The sequence below is a fragment of the Aethalodelphis obliquidens genome, unplaced genomic scaffold (genome assembly GCF_003676395.1).
Source record: "Aethalodelphis obliquidens isolate GAN/ISIS:26980383/991018 unplaced genomic scaffold, ASM367639v1 scaffold10, whole genome shotgun sequence".
NCBI lineage: Eukaryota > Metazoa > Chordata > Mammalia > Artiodactyla > Delphinidae > Aethalodelphis > Aethalodelphis obliquidens.
The window spans coordinates 29249332-29266697 of record NW_020837954.1 but is presented as its reverse complement, the minus strand read 5'-3'; the positions used below and the strand labels follow the sequence as shown (position 1 = coordinate 29266697).

Sequence of the window (17366 nt, the reverse complement as noted above, 5' to 3'; positions counted from 1 at the left end):
AGGGGAGGGAGACTTTTAATTATTAATGAGAACTAAAGAACAACTATACTGGTGTGAATTTCCGTTTCCAATGAAGAATCCAGGGATTAGATTAACTGCTCTGCTAGACAGAGTGGTATTGCCAGAGGGGCCTGTAATATTATTCTCTCAAACCCAGACACATAGAGTAACCTCCCAAGCCTGTCCTCCTCTGTATGGTACCAGAAGATTCCTCACCTGCCTGGAGCCCCAGGGGTCCTCCCAGTTTTTCCTCTCAGTCCCCAAGTGCCCAACTTCTTTGTTTCCTCTGCATCACCCTGAGTTGTCCTGATCTGGAAAATCTGTTTGGTTTGACTCTGCCCAGCTGGGCCAGTTTTAAGGCACCAGGAAAGCCAAAGGACACGAGCATTCCACACCCTCTTGCATTATTGAATGTCAGGTTTGAGTAATGTCAGGGAGGTGCTTTGGTCTCACAGTGACGCTAAAAGTTCACAGCCATTTATTCTCCCAAAGGTTGTACTATGCTAACTCAGTGGCTGTCAAAATTAATAATTAATTGAAAGTCGTGTCAAAACCTCTTCCACCCTATTGGTTCCCAAGCAGATAGTCACACAAGTAGATGGCAGTGCCCTCTTCTGGCCAAGGCCACACTTGCACGGCTGTGGCTAGGGTGAGGGGCTTGCGACACGGGGCTGGTTGTTCACTTGGGAGCAGGCTCATCTTGGGGTTAGTCTTGGATAAATCACATTTGGGGATCCACCCTTCCTTTCCTCTTCAAAAACGAAAGATCACAACTATGATGGCTAGTTTTATGTGTGGTTAACATTTAAATCAGTCCTTTTTTTACTCTCCGAATGTGGCTGGACCTTATCCTTAAGAGCAAAAACTGAGGTTTCCCAAATAATTTCTCCTTCAAGGCCGCAACATAGGAACTCTGTGTTTCCAACCTGCAGATTTTGAATTCAGTACTACAACATCAACTCTTCCCTGAATTTCCAGGTTGCCAGCCTGCTCTATAAATTCCAGACTTGTCAGTCCTCACAATCATGTGAGCCAATTCCTTAAGATAAAACTCTGTGTGTGTGTGTGTGTGTGTGTATACAGTTGACCCTTCAACAGTGTGCACTTTAATCCAGTATATAGTCAGCCCTCGTATCCATAGTTCCTCCACATCCACGGATTCAACCAACCACAGACCGTGTAGTACTGTAGTATTTACTATTGAAAAATATCAGGTAAAAGTGGACCCACGCAGTTCAAACCTGCATTGTTCAAGCGTTTCAACTGTATGTATGTGTGTGTGTATATTATATATATATGTGTGTGTGTGTGTGTGTGTGTGTGTGTATATCTCCTGTTGGTTCTGTTTCCATGGAGAACCCTGACTGATGCAAAACCTAGTCCGAATTCCATTTTATATCAGTGACATCTCATTTGAATATATTGAATGTAAAGAGACACGAAGTATATAGCAGGTGACTTTCTGAGTTCAGGTTTAAGTTCCAGTCCCATTTCACGTACTAGCTTCATGAACTAGCTACTCAATTATATTTAGCCTTGGTTTCTTCATTTGTATAAAAGAGAAAATAGTAATATTTACTGAATAGGCTATTATGAAGATTAAGACAAAACATGTGCGTAGAATAGTGTCTGGCTCAGAGTAAGTATTCAGTAAATGTTAGTTATTATTATTAAGATTATTGAGGGAAGTTGTCAAAGAAGGGGATTTAAAGAGTGACGGGTACATGGCAGGGGAGTTAATCTTGCCCACCTCCCCCCCTTGTCTCTCCAAACTCTCATGTACAGGCAGTCTCAGCTTTTCACTACCTGTTCCTGGGGGATATTATAAAGCAATTTCTTATAGTGTCCTGTTTCTTCCCATCAGAACCCAATCAAGCTTAAAAGTTGGATTCCAATTTAATGGACTAAGCCATTATTATGTCACAAAAGCAAAGTACAATAAATCTTGGTAATTATTTAAAACAGCAAAATTATTCTTTTAAGTCTTAATATGGGGCTTCCATAAAATTTAATCTTCACGCCACAATACAGCTTATCATCAGTTAGCAGTTTTGTTTGCCTTCTGACAATTTAGAAGGACTTTTACACGGTGATTTAGTAGGTCAAAACCTGTGTTGTTTTTTTTTTTTATAGGGAAAACTTTGGTATTTAGAATTAGCCAGCTGACCTCAGTTTAGATGATCCCAATTTTGTTGGCAGTATCCAAAGCATCATAGTCAGGACCCAGTTAAACATATGCCTTCTTCTCTCCATCAGGCCTGATCAGGGTGTTGACCTTAGCCACGTCAATGTCATAGAGCTCCTTCACAGCCTGTTTAATCTGGTGCTTGTTGGCCTCGACGTCCACAATGAACACCAGTGTGTTGCTGTCTTCTATTTTCTTCATGGCTGACTCAGTGGTCAGGGGGAACTTGACGATGGCGTAGTGGTCAAGCTTGTTTCTCCTAGGGGCGCCCTTCCGAGGATATTTGGGCTGCCTCCTGAGCCTCGGTGTTTTGGGCCATCGGAAGGTAGGTGACGTCCGGATCGTTTTTTCGTGGCTGTGGATGCCTTTCAACACTGCTTTCTTGGCCTTCAAAGCTTTTGCTCTGGCTTCAGCTTTGGGAGGGACAGGGGCTTCCTTCTTCGCCTTATGTGCCATCTTCGTGCAGTCAAAACCTGTTTTTAAAGTTAGCCAGATGGCTATATCTAGGTGGAGGGATTTGGGTTTTAAATATATCTATATACGTAGTTATTTTTAAATATATACATAAATATATACATAGATATATTTGTGTTTCCTCCAGTGATTCATCAGAGGGATCCACGAGACCCAATAGCAGGTTATATACTCACTGGGATTTATGATAACAAAGGTACAGAGTAAAAGCAGCAGGAGAAAGACATGCATTAATGGCATCCAGAGAGGTTCAAAACAGGCTTTCGATGTCCTTCCTTCTCGGAGGTCACACAGGAGTACTCTTTCTCTTACTGTTGACTATGAACACGTGTGAAACGTCTTTGCCCATAGAAGCTGTTTGAGTCTCAGAGTCTAAAGCTTTTATGGGGAGCTGGTCACATAGGTATATCCTGTTATGCAACCAACCATGACAACCGAAACTCACGACCTTAATAATGAAACCAGGTGCAGATCGTAGATTTTGATGTTTGTGCAAAGCAACCTGACAAGCAGGTATGACACAGTCCATTGCTCCAGGTGTGTATAAGAAACCCATCAATCACTAACAAAAAGAACACTCTAAGCCCACATTCCCAGCGGTTGGCCAAGGGTTAATCATGGGTCCTTGAAGACAGGTAGGGAGTAGGCAACCAGACCTGCTGTGTTAACTCTTTCCTCACAGTCTGAATTTTCTTAAATGTCTATAATTCACCTCTGTTACTTTGGTAATCAGAAAAGTAACTAATAATATAAAGGCATCTGAAGTTAATGATTTTCGTTTTTAGTCATTTAATGATGCTGCTTTGTAATCGCAGTACATTTTCCTGTAATCAGCAGAGCTGCTGAGAGACGTCAAGTCACCTTACTAAACACTTCATGGATGGCCATCAGAGCCTTCATACTCTTTGGGAAAACCATAATAACAGGCTGGGACAGAGCATGTGAGACCTAGAAGGAACCACAGCAACACCTAGTTCAACTTTCCCATCTTAGAGATGAGGAAGTAGGAATACTGAGCAGTGAAAGGACTCACCCGAAGTTCTGAATCTTAGGTCTTTCAATTAAAAACCTCTCTTGGTGGGGGTGGTGGTGGGAGGAATTGGGAGATTGGGATTGACACATATACACTATTGATACTATGTATAAAATAGACAACTAATGAGAACATACTGTGTATAGCACAGGGAACTCTAATGCACTGTGGTGAACTAAATGGGAAGGAAATCCAAAAAAGAGGGTATATATGTATATGTATAGCTGATTCATTTTGCTGTACAGTAGAAACTAACACAACATTGTGAAGCAACTATACTCCAGTAAAAATTAATAAAAAACAAACAAAACAGAGAGACAAAAAAAACACCTCTCTTGGTACTCCTGAAGTGGGATAAGGCAATGTCTGCTCAGTTGCTTCTGACTGTCTTTAACTTGGGCAGAAACTGGGGGAGCCCTGCCTGGTGGGACTGCCTGCACCGAGTGTGCACAGTCCAATCTCCTTTGGTCTACATAGAGGCTTCCCATCTTTTGCCAGCCCCTTTCTTCTCCAGTGGCCCTATAGAAGCACCATGACTCTGTATCTAGAGCCTTACCCATGCAGTGCCAATGGTCTGGTTTGGAACCTTGCAAGAGATTAGTTTCAGCTTTACTAAAATTTCTCTTTCTTTCCCCTTCAGTTATTCTCTTGTAGTTGGGGAGGGGTGGTGTCTCTGTCTCCCCTGGACTTTAAATTCCTTGAAGGCCTCCTGGAATCATGTTATCAAGTGGTTATGATTGTGGGTAGTGAAGTCAAATGGTCCAGGGTTCACATGCTGGCTTAGCATCTCACTGGCTTGTGTAATCTGAGTGAACTACTTAATGGAAACAATAGTACCTCCCTCATAAAGTTACCGGGAATGAAAGGAAGTAGTAACTCTTAACTAGCATAGTGTTTGGCATTTAAAAATGTTCAATAAATATTGGCTATTATTTTTTAAGTAAGTACTCCATTTATTTTGGAAAACTCTATCTATTCTCTGATCTTTCTACTCCTTTTTTTTTTTTTTTTTTTGTCTTTGCCACGAGGCATGTGGGACCTTAGTTCCCCCACCAGGGATCGAGCCCGCGCCACCTGCAGTGGTAACTCTGAGTCCTAACCAGTGGGCCACCAGGGAATTCCCTAAGCAGTTTTATTGAAGTAATTGAGATGTAATATACACTGTACATGTTTAAAGTATATAATGTCATAAGTTTTAACATGTACACATCTGTGAAACCATAATCAAGTTAATGAACATCTCCATAACCCCCCAAAGTTTCCTTATATCTTTTGTAATCCATTTACTTGTCCTCAGGCAACCACTATCTACTCTCTGTCTCTACAGATTAGCTTGCATTTGCTAGAATTGTATATAAATGGAATCATATAGTATGCACTATTGTTTTGGCTTCTTTCACTCAGCATTATTTTGAAATTCATCTATATTGTTGAGTGTATCTATCAGTTGCTTAGTAATTTTCCACTGTTGAGTATATCAAATGCTAGGTAGATATACCCCAATTTGTTTATCCACTCACCTACTGATGGATATGTGGGTTGTTTCAGTTTTGAGATATTAGAAATAAAACTACTATGAACATTTGTGTACAAGTCTTTATATGGGCACAAACTTATGTTTCTCCTGGGAGTAGAATGGGTGGATCATAAGGTAGGTAAATGTTAAATTTTTCAAGAAACTGCCAAATTAGTTTCCAAGTGGTTGTACCATTTTCCATTCCCCTTAGTAGTATATGAGAGTTCCAGCTGCTCCACATTGATGACAATAGTTGGTATGATCAGTCTTTTTAATTTTGGATATTCTAATAGGTATGTAGTAGTATCTCTTTATGATTTTAATTTTAATTTCCCTAATGAGTAATGATGTTGAGCATTTAAAAATGTGCTCTTTTTCGCCATATACATATGTATATATATATATAATTTTTTTTTTTTTTTGCGGTACGTGGGACTCTCACTGTTGTGGCCTTATCCATCGCGGAGCACAGGCTCCGGACGCGCAGGCTCAGCGGCCATGGCTCACGGGCCCAGCCGCTCCGCGGCATGCGGGATCTTCCCGGACCGGGGCACGAACCCGCGTCCCCTGCATCTGCAGGCGGACTCTCAACCACTGTGCCATTCATCTTTTTGATGAATTATCTGTTCAAATTGTTTACACAATATTGATGGGGTTTTGTTTTCTTATTTTTGAGTTTTGAGACTTTAAAAATATATTGTGTATATAAATCCTTTATGTGATTTACAAATATTTTCTTGAAGTCTGTAACTTGTCTTATTATTCTCCTAGCACTGTCTTTCAAAGAATAGAAATTCTTAATTGTAAAGAAATACAAGTTATCAATTTTTTCTTTTATGGGTCATGCCTTTGGTATTATGATCCAAGGTCACAAAGATTTCTCCTATGTTTTCCTCTAGAAGTTTTATAGTTTTAAGTTTTACATGTATGTCTATAAATGTTAGGTTAATTTTTGTGTATGGTGTGAGATATGAATCAAAGTAGTTTTTTTTCCCCCTTGGATAGCCAATATTTCAGCACTGTTAAGACAATCCTTTCTCTACTAAATCACCTTTACATGTTTGTTGAAAAATCAATTTACCATATATGTGTAGGTCTGTTTCCACACTCTATTTTTCCCCCAGTGATCTGTCTTCATGCCAATACTATACTGTCTTGATTACTGTGTCTTTTCCAAAGTTGTTTAGCTATTAGATTGTTTTCATTTTCAAATAAAATTTAGAATTATCTTGTCAAGTTTTATACAAAAAACCTGCTGGGGTTTTGATTAGAATAGCATTGAACCTATGTGTAAACTCAGGGAGAATTGACATCTTAACAATACTGAGTATTCTGGTCCACAAATATAGAGTAGCTCTTTATTTATTGAGGTCTCCTTTAATTTCTCTCAGCTATATTTTGTAGTTTTCAGTGTACAGGACATGCACTTCTGTCAATTTTATTGTTCTGCATTTGACATTTTTGGTACTAGGGTAAATGGTACGATTTTTAATTTCAGGTTTCAGTTGTTTGCTAATATATTGATATACAGTTGATTTTTATATATTGAACTTATATCCAGGAGTCATGCTAACCTCACTTATTATTTTTATAAGCTATTTTTGTAGACTCCATAGGATTTTCTGCATCAACGATCATGTCCTCTATGAATAGTTTTACTACTTTCTTTTCAATTTGATTGTCTTTTATTTCTTTTCCTTGCCTTATTATACTGACTTGAACCAGTACAATATTAAATAGAAGTGATGAAAGCAGACATCCTTCCCTTGTTCCTAATTTTAGAGGGAAGGCATTCAGTCTCTTACCATTTAGTATGATGTTAGCTATAGATTCCCTATAACAGGTTGAGGAAGTTCCTTTCTATTCTTAGTTTGCTAAGAGGTTTTTTTCTTTTAATCAAGAATTGATGTTGGATTTTGCCAAGTAGTTTTCTGTGTCTACTGATACAATTATGATTTTTTTCCTTTTTAGTCTTTAATATGGTGAATTACATAGATTGATTTAATAATAGCTTTACTAAGACATAATTCATAGAGCATAAAGTTTACCCTTTTAGAGGGTACAATTCTGTGGATTTTACTATATTTATAGAGCTGTGCACCCATTACTGCAATCAGAATGCCATAACATTTTCTTTACCCCAAAGAAAAACTCTGTACCTATTAGGAGTCACTCCCTACTTCCCCCCTGTCCCCAGGCCCTGGCAACCACCAATCTACTTCTACGGATTTGCTAATTCTGGACATTTCATATGAATGGAATCATACTCAGTGTGGTCCTTTGTGACTGGCTTCTTTGACATAGCATGTTTTCAAGGTTTATCTGTGTTATAGCGTATATCAGTATTTCATTCCTTTTTATGGCTGAATAATTCTATAGTATGGATATACCACATTTTGTTCATCTGTTTATCAGTTGATGAACATTTGGGTTCTTTCTACTTTTTGGCTATTACGAATAATGTTGCTATGAACATTTGTGTACAGTTGTTTGTGTAGACATATGTTTTCATTTCTCTTGAGTATATACCTAGGAATGGAATCACTGGGTCATATGGTAACTCTGGGTTTAACCTCTGAAGAAATTGCCAGGCTGTTTTCCAAGTGGCTGTACAATTATGGGAAGGTTTTAAACTACAACTTCAATTTCTTTAAAAGATAGGGCTATTTAGATTATTTATTTCATCTTGAGTGAGCACTGATAGTTTATGTCTTCCACAGAATTTGTCACTTTCATGTAAGTTGTTGAATTTATTGGCATGAAGTTGTTGATATTTCCTTATTCTTTTAGTATCTGCAGAATGTGTAGAAATGTCCTCTCTCTCATTCCTAATATTGGTAATTTGTGTTTTCTTCCTTTTTTTTCTCCTGATCAATCTAGCCTAGGTTTACCAATGCTATTGACTAGATTAGCTAATTTTTAAAAAATCTATGTGTGTCACTCTGTTATGTGGAAAATTACCTTCATCCAATAGTAGCCTCTAAATACACTACTAGGCAAGCTATCCCGGGGTTCATGGAATATAAAAGATCACACACCAAATCGAAGTGCTTGGATCACAAAGTTTATTAAGTCAATGTGAAACACACTGTGAGAAACAAGGGAGTGGAAATGGCTAAGTTAAACAAACACTTAGGATAGGGACCAGTGGAATTGATAGGACTGTGCTACTGAAATCCTGGGGTGTGCTATGTTCCTAGGACTTCTGTCTTTCTCTTTCTGTGCTGTGTCAGCTTTCCCTGCTTGCTGGCAATGCAGATACAAAGACTAGAGTTGGGGTTCGAGCTAGGGGGTCCTATGTCAGTGATACATACTTGCTCTGTTGGAGACATGAAGTTATAGCCACAGTTGCAGCTTGTCAAATCGTCTGTTGAACAGCCATGGAGGGCACATGGAGCCAGACTAGGTATCACTAATGGGTGGCCGAATTAAGGACTCATGAATATTGTTATTGAATGTATCGTTGAATATTTAGTGCCCAGGCGCCCCTCATGTATGTTTATTACCTCATGTACTCTTGGTTCTTCTAGCCCTTTTTCATCAATGTTTAACCCACACATGTTCTATTTACTAATTCTGACCTTTACTTGATGTATCTTATGAGTTTATCCATCCATTTCTTATCGTCTACAGAATTAAATATATTAAAACTATACATCAAATGTCCTAAACTCTCCCCATCTGTTATTCCTTCATCTCTCTGTGACACACTCACCTACTTTGGACATGGTGTACACTGAATAAATCTTAAAAAAATAAGCAATACCCTCTTGTAGTCTTGCCATAGAAATATAATTATTCAAACAAAAGGTTCCTGTAGTTAAATACACGTGGGAACTATTGGGTTTCTTTACTGCAGGACTTGTTAGTGCCTTAACACACTCATGTAGGGGTACCTTTCGTAGTGTTCCCAAACTTACTGGCCCATGGAACTCTACTCGAGGTATATATCTAGCAATTAGTGTTCTATAGAACACATCCTGGGAAATGCCCCCTAGGGGACTGCTCTGCACAAGGCCTTAAAGAGAGCTGGGAAATGTAGATGTTTCCTAAGGCAGCCATAGACTAAGCAGTTGATTTGAAATTCCCCTGTGTACCTTATATAGACTTCAGCTTTTCTTGGTTAGAAATAAATCTATGGGGACTCCCCTAGTGGCACAGTGGTTAAGAATCCGCCTGCCAATGCAGGGGACATGGGTTCGATCCCTGGTCCGGGAAGATCCCACGTGCCGCGGAGCAACTAAGCCCGTGCGCCACAACTACTGAGCCTGCACTCTAGAGCCTGCACGCCACAACTACTGAACCCATGTGTCACAAGTACTGCAGCCTGTGTGCCTAGAGCCTGTGCTCCGTAACAAAGAGAAGCCACTGCAATGAGAAGCCTGCACATCTCAACAAAGAGCAGCTCCCGCTCACCGCAAATAGAGAAAACCTGGGCATAGCAACCAAAGACCCAAAGCAGCCAATAAATAAATAAAAAGATAAAGTTGAAGAAATTAAGAAACAAACAAACAAATAAAACTGAAGACCTCCTCTTCCACCAGGCTGGGAAAATATTAGTTTAATGAGACCTCAGGGAACCCAGATCTCTATGAAAAGGATCTCCCTGGTATGGTTACCCTGGACTGTCAAGGGATTCTAAAGACTTGAAACTGAGTTTATTGGAGTCTCTGCATTTGTCAATAGGAAGATAGCTGACTTAATCTAGTAGACAAAACGGGGGAAAGAAGTAGAGCCGATCACAAGGCTTCCACCCTATTGTGTGTGCTCCATTTCACATCCTCTGCCCCAGCACCGTCAACAGGGAGGCAGGTACCCCCACTCCCAGCCCTCCCTCCCTCCCTGCGCTCAAGGACTGCCTTCCTGCCCCTCTTATATTGTCTTCCTGGCACCCTTCTCCCAATTTGTCTCCTGCCTAAATCCTGCTCACCCCTCAGATGGCAGTTCAAATGCTGTTTCCTCTGGCGAGCTTTACTTGACTCCTACAAACTAGGTTATGCTTCTCTCCCCATCACTTATCACAAGTGCAATTAATGTTATCTAATGATTGTCTCTGCCACTAGCTTGTGAGCTGCGTGAAAGCAGAAACTGACTAGTTCACTTTGAATTACTAGCACATGGCACAGTGCAAGTGGTTAATAAAAATACCAGTTGAGGACTTCCCTGGTGGCGCAGTGGTTAAGAATCCACCTGCCAGTGCAGGGGACACGGGTTCGAGCCCTGGTCTGGGAAGATCCCACCTGCCGCGGAGCAATTAAGCCTGTGTACCACAACTACTGAGCCCGCAAGCCTAGAGCCCGTGCTCCACAACAAGAGAAACCACCGCAATGAGAAGCCCACGCACCGCAACGAAGAGTAGCCCTTGCTCGCCGCAACTAGAGAAAGCCCGCACACAGCAATGAAGACCCAACACAGCCAAAAATAAATAAATAAAATAAATAAATTTTTAAAAAGACCAGTTGAATGAAAAACTCTATGTGCTGATACATTTTTGCTCATTTAAGTTAGGACTGTTCTGTCTTCCTGTGTCTTAGGTCAAAGTCTTCTCAATTCCCTTTATCCGAGGCTCAGATCCTCCCGTATTCATTCCAAGAAATGCCTCTCTTATCTATTCCCTGATCAAAGTAGTAGTTGGCATCCCTGTATATGGGCTAAAGTCTCTCATGTAATCTGGAGCAAAGGAGCCTTGGAAAAGCAGGGCTCTCTGTTTAAAAATGCGGTGTTCAGAGTTCCTAGTGGCCTGAGACTCTGTAATGAATAGGTCTTGTGTACTCCCAAAGGCCAGCAAGAAGGAATGGTGTAGCTGTGGGCAGCCATGAAACAAGCTGTGTTCGCAGGTATGCTGCTGACGTCACTGGGAAATAATGCTGGGAAAGCCGTTCCAGGGTGGGGCTAGCTGTTCTCTGGAATGTTGGGAACACATAGTTACACTCAAGCAGCTTCAATCAGCTCCTCCCCAGAGTAGCTGCTTGCCTCGCATCTCTCCGGAAACTTACTCACATAACCATTCCTTAGCCTACCCCAAAGTCAGCTGCTTTCAAACAGAGTATGGATGTGATTAGGAAAATGTGGCCAGGGGCAAACAGGCTGGAGGTGAGGACAGTCTCCCTCTTGTATTCATTTTCTCTGAGACAGGACTTTTTCTCAAGTGCCAGATGCCTTGAATCACTGATGGAGATCTGCATCGCAAAGGGGAAAGAATGCGGCTCTGCATTCACAGAGCTGAATTTTACCCCCTGACTCAACGGGATCATGTGATGCAAGCCCTTAGGAGGCTGTAGTGCTCAAAATATGGTAGCCGCTTAACTCTCAGGTGCTGCTTGGGTCTTCTGAGTCATCTGCATCTCCTGCATTTGGAACATCACACCGAATGAAAACGACCTGTTCACTTTTCTCTTTCTTCTGCTAGACTGTTAACACCTAGAAGAGTGCCTTCCAGGTCCCGTGGTACATTCACATTTGTTGAGTGGTTATGACATCAAGCACTGTGTGCTTTACCTGGATTACTTCATTTAATTCTCAAAACACTATGGAGTTAGGAATTATTGTTATCTGCCTTTTATAGCTGAGGAAATGGAGGCAGCAAGAGGTTAAGTAACTCACCCAATGTGACATATCTAGTAAGCGGTGTATATGGCTGGTCAGGTTCCAGAACCTGTGCTCTTTACACGCTCCTGCACCACTTCATCCTCAGTCTGTGTTTTCCTCGTTTTTCTCCACTTATCCTAATATCACCATGGAGCATACCATCCCTATCCTCGCCTCCTGTGTGGGAGGGGCTATATTTATTCTGTGATTCTCTTTGTACTAGCCTAACACAATGCCTTATAAAATCGAATGCTTTTAATCGCCTCTCCACTTGTCTCGTGCTGGGTTTAGGTACCAGTTATGCTCTTTCACAGAACATTTCTTGTTGTCATTGTCAGCCTGGATGCTAGACTGAATGGACCACTATGCAGACCCTTTATGTTTTGTGTTCTTAATGACAACCATCTGTCTCCTAAAGCAATTGAGATCTTCAGTTATGAGGACAAAGGAAAAACTGACGCTAGGCACAGCCCTATGATACTGTTACATGTCTCAGGAATCAGTCACACTGAAGCCTGGCCTTTCTACCTTTCTCAAAGGGAGTCTGGGTGAAACTGGGGTTTCCTTTCACTATTAGGTGCTCAGGCCCCATATGCTTTAACAAGTAAATTGTACATACAAAAGAGTATTACATATCTTTGGAGTTAAATAAATAGAACGAATACTCATGTATAGCCCTCACCCCACTCAATAGAACATTATCAGACTCTAACAAGTCCTCCATGTACCCATCCCAGTTGCATCTCCTTCCAACCCTCCCCCTGGTAATGCTAATATGCTTTTCATTATACAGAGTATGGGCTGTTTGAGAGCAATAATTTTCTGATGAGTAAGTCAGATGTGATTCCCAAGTACTTTGTTATGAAAGGTACTAGCAGCAAATGGATATTCAAACTTATTTTGAGGTTTCACTTTCTATTCAATCGGATGTTTTCAGTGAGCTGTTTCCGATTCTAACTTCACAACCACTGCAGCCTAATAGTGTGCTGAGAACAGATGTGTCACTAAATTGTGGTCAACATGCAAAACTGATTTTTACCACCGTGGGGGACATGTACTTTTATGGCAGTGCTGTCGGAATGCTAAGCTAAGAAGCCGCTGCCTGTGGTAAAGGGCAGGACTCAAACTGCAGGAGAGACGAGGGAGTGTGCTAGCACACCAGCACCGAGGAAACATGGTTTCCAGCAACTCCAAGTACTTCGCCATGCAGCCATGTGAGAGAACTTGATCGTTCTGAGAACTTGGTCGTGGCAGCAGACATTCTGCCAACAGCTTGATGAAGACTAGCGTGGCAACCCCTGAAGCACTGAATCCTTACAGGAGATCCCAAGTTCTAGTATTAAAAAATGTGCTTAAATAGCAAAAACTGGAAAACGATTACTACAGCCAACAGATATTTCTGAAATGGTTTAAGTTTTCATCATTTATTTCCTGCCACTAATGGACCCTATGAAATAATAATTTCACTGTCCCCTCCCCTCCACCATTACTGTGAATTAGAAACACTCATGTCAGCCCAGGACTGGAGGAAAGGAAATGCAGTTCTACCAGAGATTTAGTGATGTTTGTATGTAGCAGCTAAAGACCCCCAAAATTGGACATGATTTTCAGTGCTACTGAGTTTGTGAGAAGATTAAGTTAGGAAAGAACTTGGAGCTTTAAGGGAAATTGCTTTCAGAATGGGGGGAAAAGAAACACATTTGAGGCTATGAGGCAAGAACCTTTGGACAGATGCCCAGAAAAGTAGGAAGCCTTATTCCCATCTCCCCTTCTCTATCTAGCTTCTCTGTTTAAAAAAGGCATGGCTTCCTGTTCTAGGACTAGAATGTGCTCTCTTCTCTGGGGATTTTCTGAAGACAATTGTGGCTGCAATTAAGTGACTGGGATATTTTTCTTCACCTTTATAAGATGCAGTATAAGTTGCACCCTAGATAATATATGTGAAGGAAAGGTTAATTCTATGCTAAAACATGTTTAGAATGTTTTTTATCTCAGGAAACAAACATGGAAAATCTTCACTTGCATTCTATTTTGTTATAGTTAAGATAACCCTATAATTTATCCTTAAATCTGGGACACTTTTGAGAATGCAAGGAGGGTACTGTTAATAATTACGCCTGGACAACATAAACCAGAGTTGTCCCAGGCAAACTGGCATGTATGGCCACTTATAAGGCAATCTTTGTGTTTAATAAATATATCATCACATTGTGTAAATTTTAGCCTTCAAGCTTGACAATCTGATTTTTTTAAAAAGCATTAATAGTGATACTATATATTAGATGTGTAATCTTTTAGTTAATGCTAATACACTAAATAGAATCCCTCCAAGAAAGAATGTTCCATTTTTCCCTCCTGGTGCTTTGAGTATTTTGAGCATGATTATCTGTTTTATAGATAAGGTAAATCAGCACAGGAAGCCAGTCAATTGTACCAAATCACACTGCCAGGCTGAGCTCAAAACTAAAAACTCTGCCCTTGAATCCCTAGCAATTGTGCTGCTCACTGAACCATGAAAAACTGCATTCTAGAATTTGATCAGATTTCTATTAGGGACTCGCCAGAGGTGGAGACTTGTTACCACCTTTCAGATAAGACGTCTTGTGAAGTTTGTCAACAGGCTTCTCCTAGTTTAATCTTCTTCATCCCCCTTCTATAAAGAGCCCAAGTACTGAGTCCTGATCGTTAGTCATGTAGTTTGGGCTTTTTTAGTAAAGATTTCTTTGCGCAGTCAAGAAGGGATCCAGGTATTCATTAAGTTTAGTACTTGGGATTTTTCTGTGTTGCAGTAACTAAGCAACAGTTTCGATGTTTTAACTTAGCATGTCCTGCATCGGCAAGTTTAAAAAAAGAACTGTCAAGCCATACTCGGTAGAACCTCCCTTGGACTCTCCCACCCTCTGTACAGTTCCTGTACATCTTAGCTGCTCATCTACTACTAACAGAAACCTCTTTTGTCTCAGCCGCTCTGACAGCCTTGTCCAAGCCTTTCCCACTTTGGGGCAGCTGGATAAACAGTGTCTTCAATCATCGGTAGGGCTGAAACCAGTGATTTGATCATCCAGGACCTTTTGTAACAATTCTCACATCCATATTTTAACCTACTCTTAATGCTACACCTCTGAATATTATTTGTCTTTGTTTGTGAAACTACAACTCTCCAAGTTAGCACTTTAAGAACTGTGCTTATTCACCAGACACTAAGGATATACATTTCAAACAAACACTAGATTTTTAAAGTGAATATCTAATGAAACTTATTCAGTGACATAAACTGTGTGAAAGGTCTGCTACATAACATTCAATACATGTTAGATGGATTTGACTTTCCAGGTATACAATTTTGGAAGCAGAACTACAGCACTAAGGCCACCATGGCAGGCACGTGTAAGCTGGAGAACCTGTTCTTAGGAAAGCAGCATTCTGCAGCAAACTGGAACAGAACAGAGCTTTGTGATCGGTCACAGCTAGGATTCTCAGTTCCATAACATACCAGCTATGTGATCTCTACCTCTTAGCTGTAGTTTCATCATCTGTAAAATGAGGATTAAGAACTGTCCGTGTCTTAGAGGTTTGTTGTCTTAATTGGGACAGTGCATTTCAACAGTCAACTAGACTTGTCTTCTCCTAGATTGTGTATATCTCAAATGCAGGGTGTTAAGAGTTGCATGAGCTAAAGTATGTAAAGTGTACAGAAGAGCTATAGTTACTAGCTCCCAGGAAATGAAGCTGGGTAAGAAGTAGGACAATACATGAAGCTCAGTTTAACTTGGCCTCTTTATCTAAAAAGTTAACCAGTTGAGTGTTTTCCTAGTTTTCCCATAGCTTTGGAATCTACTCAGTCGTTAAGGGGACAAGAATAAGTCAGGATGTCTTGTGGAAGAGAAAAGGCAAGGGTCTAGATTGGTAATCAAGGAACTGCATATAAAGGGTACTGGATATCTGAGCAAAATATAATCTAGTGGACAAACCCTGTTTTGATGCCATTGTCATGTAAGGAGACCTTGGGATTTACTGTTTTTTTTTTTTTTTTTTTTTTGTGGTACGTGGGCCTCTCACTGTTGTGGCCTCTCCCGTTGCGGAGCACAGGCTCCCGACGCGCAGGCTCAGTGGCCATGGCTCACAGGCCCAGCCACTCCGCAGCATGTGGGATCTTCCCGGACCGGGTCATAAACCCGTGTCCCCTGCGTCGGCAGGCGGACTCTCAACCACTGCGCCACCAGGGAAGCCCTACTTAGCCTCTTTTAAAGATTTCCTTATCCCTAAAAAAAAAAAGGCTGTCTTTTAAATCTACCTACCTATCTTTAAGGAATGCTCATCCAAATGACCATCTTAAAAAATAAGGCCTAATATAAAACAAGGCAGAGCAAAAACTTATGTTAAATAATCCTCTTTTCTTGTGTGACACTAACACTTTAAGCATAGCTTAGAATTCTAGATGGATGGAGATTCGATTGATTTTAGCTAACCTCAACTAGGAGATGTGGTCATCTACAATAGTTAAGAATTTCAAAGCAGCAAAACTTTGTGTCCCCTCAAACACCTTATCTGTAAGTGCTATGAACCAAATTGTGCCCCTGCCACCCTAATCCGTGTTTAAGTCCTAACCTGCAACATGATGGTATTTGGAGATGGGGCCTTTATGATGGGATTAGTGTCTGTATAAAAGGGGACAACTGAGAGCTTGCTTCTCTCTCCACATGGGAGGAAACAGTGATGAGCCGTCTGCAAGCCAGGAAGAGCTCTCATCGAAACTGAGAACTGAACTAGCTAGCGCCTTGATCGTGGACTTCCTAGCTTCCAGAACCATAAGAATTTATACTGTTTAAGCCACCCAGTCTATGATATTTTGTTATGGCAGCCCAAGCTGCCATACAGTGGAACTGCTCTAGAGAAAGCAGAGAGGAACTAAGCTGACCCTGCTTTATCTCCTCCTCATTCTGGGAATCCCAGAGAACTGCAAGATACAGTATGAAAAGAAATTGTTTAATGCATCAACATAAAAACCTGCCCTCATTGAGAATACTGTTCAAATGCGATAGGAACAAACTCTATGAGAAGGCCCAAATTCTCTTCTGGTATTAGAATTCTATTGCCTTGTCTTATCTAAAATAAATGAGCTTATAGTTAGGATTCTATTTTGCAAAAGGACTGTTGCAAAAGGACTAGTGCTAAGTTTTAAAATGGTGGTAAAAAAAGAACTTGCTTGTGTCAGGTACCCAGGCAAGAATGTGTTGGTCAAAGGAATGTCATTTCACGATGGGAAACCCCCAGCTCTGCTCCAGAGTGATCTTATATTTCACTACCTATTTCACAGCTCCACTTTAGGTGGGTACTTTTAGGAGATATGTTAAGACATCAAATGCAACTTTAAAATTTATGTTTTTTTTGTCCAAAGGCAAAAAGCAGAAATCCTTTCCGAAAACAGAATATACCACAAATTATTCACTTGTTTATAGCCCCACTCACAATGGGTTTCAAGAAAGGCTAGCAAACCTTTTCCTGTGGAAAGAAAACAGCAACTATATACCAAGTTTAATAATGTGACCCTTACTACAGGCATAGCAGTA

General features: G+C 40.6%; 1 pseudogene; it reads right to left on the bottom strand.

Moving 5' to 3' along the window:
- Positions 1 to 2216: 2216 nt before the first annotated feature.
- LOC113623031 (60S ribosomal protein L23a pseudogene) lies at positions 2217 to 3581 on the bottom strand (annotated as a pseudogene).
- Positions 3582 to 17366: the final 13785 nt, after the last annotated feature.